This window comes from Mytilus edulis, chromosome 4, assembly GCF_963676685.1.
Source record: "Mytilus edulis chromosome 4, xbMytEdul2.2, whole genome shotgun sequence".
Classification (NCBI taxonomy): Eukaryota; Metazoa; Mollusca; class Bivalvia; order Mytilida; family Mytilidae; genus Mytilus; species Mytilus edulis.
Genome location: NC_092347.1, coordinates 95,884,095 through 95,890,030, shown reverse-complemented (window position 1 = coordinate 95,890,030; position 5,936 = coordinate 95,884,095).

Here is a 5,936-nt window from a genome sequence, read left to right as displayed (position 1 = left end):
TGGATTTATGATTTTATTTTCTTAAAAATTCATTCAAGCTTATATACAAATAAAATGTATGGTTTCAAGGAACTAAGATGTGTGCGTGCTTATATAAATATATAGAAAACCTTAAAATTTGGGTGTCTGTCCAGCATGGAGATTTTAAAATTTATAAATGCATTGCAAATAAGGCAAAAAATGTGATGCTCTGATACCAATCTAATCCTCACCTGCAGAATCCTGCTAAAAGCCGACAAGAATTTTAGGTAAAATTCAAGAGATAAAGGATATTCAGTGAATTAGAGCCTTGTCCGAACCTATTCTATTTTAACAATTTTCAAGATATTTTTGTTTACATCAAACTGATTTTTTTCCCTACTTTGATTGGATGCCGGCAAGTGAGGAGACCACAGTTTTGACATCTGATTGGACCTATATGTGAAGGAAATCCCCAACCTGTGTATGCAACTACTTACGTGTGTAGTACAATAGCCTAGAATTTACATTCATTTATTTTTTCAGTCCACATGATGCAATTATATACCTCAATACTTAACTATAACAAAATTTCTGCGTGGGACACATGTTCTGGTACACCAAAACTGGTACCTGCCACCTAAACATTAACAAACACGTAACTCGCTTGATATGTATTTGATATTAAGCTATACACAGTTTCTTGTTCGAAATAATAATTTTAAACCATTTCTCTGAATTTATAAATATAGCTATACAGGAGGCAAATGTACTGTATATGAAAAGTTATAACAAACTTAAGTAATTACAAATCTAAAATGCATTTGAGATATCACAAATAACACAAATAAGATGACATGATAATAGTTATCGAAGGTACCAGGCTTGCACACAGTAAGGTTATTTCAAAGTTATAGTTGTCACATAATTCAATTATGTATTGATCTTTTCTAAGCATTAAGAAGTATGGTAAGCATAAATACTAGCAGTTATTCTATGAGGATCAATCATGATTTGATATAACAAATCACCAAAATGTGTGTTGCTTTTCTAAGGTCCGTCAGTATATAATTTACTAAGTGCTAACTGAAACATATTCTATTACCAATGTGATGTTTTGTGTTTTTTTTTCATTCTTGAATAATGTTTTGTGCCGATGGATTTTCATTTTATTTCTGCGATGTAAATTTAGAAGTGTAAAACTGTGAAAGAACTACAATCATTGAGATAGTTTTTGTGTTGTACGGTTACTCTAATATACAGATATACGGCACAAAACTTTGCATATCTTGTTCCGCAAGTAAAAAGGGAAATACTGGTCAGACCGTCTTGAAAGCAGTAGGTCCGGTAAGGGCCGATTTTGTCCTCAAATTTCAAGTTCATCTGACGTTTGATTTTGGACACTTTTTAAACACTTAAGTGTCTATTTCAGTTGATTCAGTTAGTTAATATGAAAATTTTTCACTGATTTAGTCATTAAAAACGCTCAGATTCAAGTTTAAATATGCAAAATCTATCAAAAAAGCCAACAAATGTCATTTTTCAGACGATTTTTGTCAAAAATGAAAATTGCTGCATCCGTGTTCATCCTCAACCTTTATATATGTTATGTATTATCATCAAATACAACTTACATTTCAATATTAAGAAATTTACACAAATGCGGCCACTTTCATTTAAGACGGAAACCGTCTAAAATTTAACTAAAATGCTAAAATTGTGAAGATTTCAGTAATATAGCATGACTTGATGAGGCAATATATGTGCATTGTACTGTCAAAAACAGCCCATATTTATGAAGCAGAAGCATACTACATTCCAATAAATAACTAAAAGTTTACATTTTAACATTTTTGAAAAACTGCTATATTTTGGGGCCCAAAAGGGGTCTCACTGAACCTACTCCTTTTGTAGAATGTTTCAGCGAATTTGTTAAGCTGCTTGATTCATTTAAATATTTATCACATAAAAACGTTTTTGTTTCTTTTTCGATAACATATATTTTTAAGCATGATGACCAAAAAATAACTTGTATCGAAATATTAGTAAGATCTTATATTGTTTTACGGTATAGTTATATAGAAAAAAACAATAGTAATATACCGCTGTTCAGTAGTCATAAACCCATTCAACTAAAACGGACCCTGGTCACAAACCAAACCTGATGGACACTCATCAACTATAAAAGAATAAAGTTGATCATCAGAAACACTGAAACGCTACAAAAATAAAGGCCAATATACATAGAAACAATATTTCAAAACAACTGCCATATTCCTGACTTGGAACAGAACATTTGCAGAAAAAACTGGTAGGTTGAACCTGGTGTTATGGTTAGCTAAACTTCCGCTTTATGTAAATATTAAAAATACCACTAACATGACAACATTACGTGACAGGAATGCAGTACAAATAAATGCAAGAACATTCAGGACAGAGAATACATAAATACATATTATAATTGTAAATTTCAACAAGTAAAACACAGAATAACAACGATTAATTTACGACAGTAAACAATTAAAGCACAGTAGAATCATGAATGTATCAACGCCACAAAAAGTGACGTCACAGGTTAATTCCTAAAAGTAGAATAAAAAATTCAGACGTAGTTTGTAATGGTATCATTTCATGTTTTTTTTATAATTACAAGAATATTAATCGGGAATTGTGTTAATCAAGGTGGTAAATTATTTGTATTTCATACCATGTCAGTTTTTCTTCTAAATCATACTGTATAAAAACAAATAAATCCTGTGAATAAAGTTGCTTTAAACTAAAAATCATATAAATGAACAAGGTGATTAATTATATTTTTCTCTACATACATATAGATTATAAAAAATAGAATTAAAACCACAAACGATATGACATTAAACAATATCCAACCAGAATTACAAATGAAACATCATAATTAGATGCATAAATATTGATTTTTATATACCGAGACTCTAACATCAATGATAATTTAATATCAGCAAAACAATCATATTCGGGAATATGTCACGTTCGGCATTTCGAAAACCTGACGACGTAGATGGTAAACCACAATCTAAGACGTAGTAACATGTTGTTAGTTAGTTTAGACACTGATACATCGTCAGTAAGTTCCAATCTGTTTTAGGGTTTGTATGACCAAGGAGGTTATATGAAAGGAGAGAGGACGAAAGACGATAATTACACATAAAATGTTAAGTGGTGTTAATAAGTTGAGATCGACTCTGTCACAGAGGGAAATTTTGACCTAATTACATACCCGAGTAAGAACAGAAACACCCGAGGTGTCATAAACTGACGGGATATACAATTATTGACATGTTAGAAATATTTTAATGATATTTTTCATGTTAACATAAAAATACCCAAAGACGTCTTATAATTGATTGATTCTAATTTGTTTTACTACCAGCGGACGTCATATGAACAATCACTTTAAAATGTGTATTTTGGCTTGTGAAATAACAATGCCTTTGAGACGAAAATAAATATAAAACAACACAAAACAAAAACCTTCTATTAAAGATCTGTGAAAAACTGCTTTTGTAATAAACAATACTAATGATAATAAAAACACCCCAAAAAAGCAGGAATGCCTTTTTCTCCTGTACATTGTAAACGCAACAAGGGAAATCCACGTGCTCCACTTTTCTAACAAAAGAACAAAATTAAATCAATCAAAAAATGTTTTTCTTTTAAATTTTAGGTACTTTGGGCCAATTTTGTCACTGCTGCATATCTTTATTAGACATATTCAAACATATATAGTTACACCTTCTTAAATAACTTGAAATCGAAAAACCAGCGTCCGTCGTTTGTACTATACATACTGTTTCGACCAAATGCTACGTCACAACTATTATTTAAACATCTGAGAATAGATATTACATACATACTCTAAACATTGACATAGGCAAACGTAAGAACGTAAATCAACGATTGAGATTAATCAATTATCAGAAAAGTTATGACATAAGCGCCGATGAGAGAATATGTGGCTGTTGGTGGTTTTCTTTCTGGGTAAGTTTGCAATGAAAATATATGAAATTTATGCATTAATATAATTTATATTAAAAGAAATAAAGAATAGTCATTCCTTTCCCCTTTAAAACTATTTTAATGAAATGTTTGTAATAAAAAATTTCTGGTTCATGAAAAATCTTCAAACTTCAAACATATCGTATACAAAACAGTTTGATTTGGAGAAAAATTTGGAATAAAGAACCAAAATTCTACGCTACCATTACACTTTAATCAAAATGCCAATGAAATGAAATTTATTTAAAAAAAAATTATTCGTACAATAAAGAACATTGAACTTAGTTAAAATGTCATTTTTTGGAAAACAGTTTCAAAAAAGAACTATTAACTTATACTGTGTATAGAAATAATAACAAATAGTATCGCAACAACTTATCATATTGTAGATTTAAAAAACCCAAACAAATCAACAGTTAAAATCAAACAATTGTATTAATGCTTACTTCCTGTATATAGCGTGATGACAATAACTTTTATAACATGGAATTTCTTAACTTTTTTGTCCTGTAAAATATTTACACTTAGATTTATCCTGCCATTGAGCTGTTTCGAATTCAAAATTCGATGTCTTTAAATAAAAGATCAAATGACCATTTATAATGCACTGTAAAGCTATAAAGGTTTATTTTCCTCATCAGTCAAATCTTCATATAAATCTTTTATTTTAATCCCTTTTCTAAAAAGCTTGTCTATAGCTGTAGTTAGAAAAATAAGACTTGTATATTATCTTTACAATTGTGCCATGGTCAGGTTAAACAGCAGACTTGAGATTTGGTTTGCTGATGCCGCTTATAACTTGTCATTTAAGAGAAAGAGCATTTAATGACATGTGGTTGACTCATGGTCAATACCATGTGTCTGTGTATGGTGACATGGCTTCCTCTTGACTACCAGCTTGTGAACTAACATGCTAAAAATCCGAAGATGCGTGTGGGGCTAGAACATACACTGTTCACACGAACATGTTCTTGCTCTGACATCCATGTCATATCTACCACCAAGTATAGACGAAAAAAACCAAACACATATCTAAATCTTCCTATCTTCTGTTTTACATTTTTCATTATTATTTTTATTTTATTGTTCTTATGATTTAACAGTTAATAAAATAATGGAAGCGTTTATAAATACCAGGGGCGTAGGAAACAAGGAGAAGATCGAGAAACCGGAGTCAAGAGAGTTTTTTTTAATAAAAAAAGAAAAAATGACACTAACTTCTAGAATATTAGATTAAAAAATGTGTTTTCCGCTTGTCACTTTCGGAAAATTGCTCCAATCTTTTTCAATGTATGCATATGACACTGAACTCAGCAAATATCCGCCGTCAAATGACGGTAGAATATTTTGTATATATTATATCAAGATTATGCAACATCAATTGTTAGAAGGGTAAATCGTGGACTTCCCCCCGCCCTCCGTCTATAAATCCTATGCTCAATCGGAGGTTCTGCTTTGGTTACGCAGGATGTATATTTATATATAAATACGTAGCATCGTTCATTTTGACTGCTTGGAGGATAAGTACGCAACCACGTTCGATCGATAATTTAGATTCCTCGTGTGCGTTAAAGATCAATTGCAACAACTCTCAGGTGGGTCTTTTTTCGCCAGTTACAAGAAAATATGCTGTCTACAGACCCTTATAGTTGCTTCAAGGTTGTTTTTAACATGGCTGTGTATTTATAGATTCAACACATCCGATCGATCAGATGCCCCACTTTATCAAGGGGTTTAATAAATGATTGAACGGGAGAAGACAAAATGCAAAACTAAAATGCATTCAACCTTTATGTTTTTTTAATTTAAATATTGACCAATTATACTTAAGTGCATCGAGTTTGAAGGAATGAATTCAGTGATATTTCCGAAAATAAACGAGATACATGCATTTTTTTCAAATTTGCATTCAACGAGCGATATACTCTGTACCTTGACCTTAA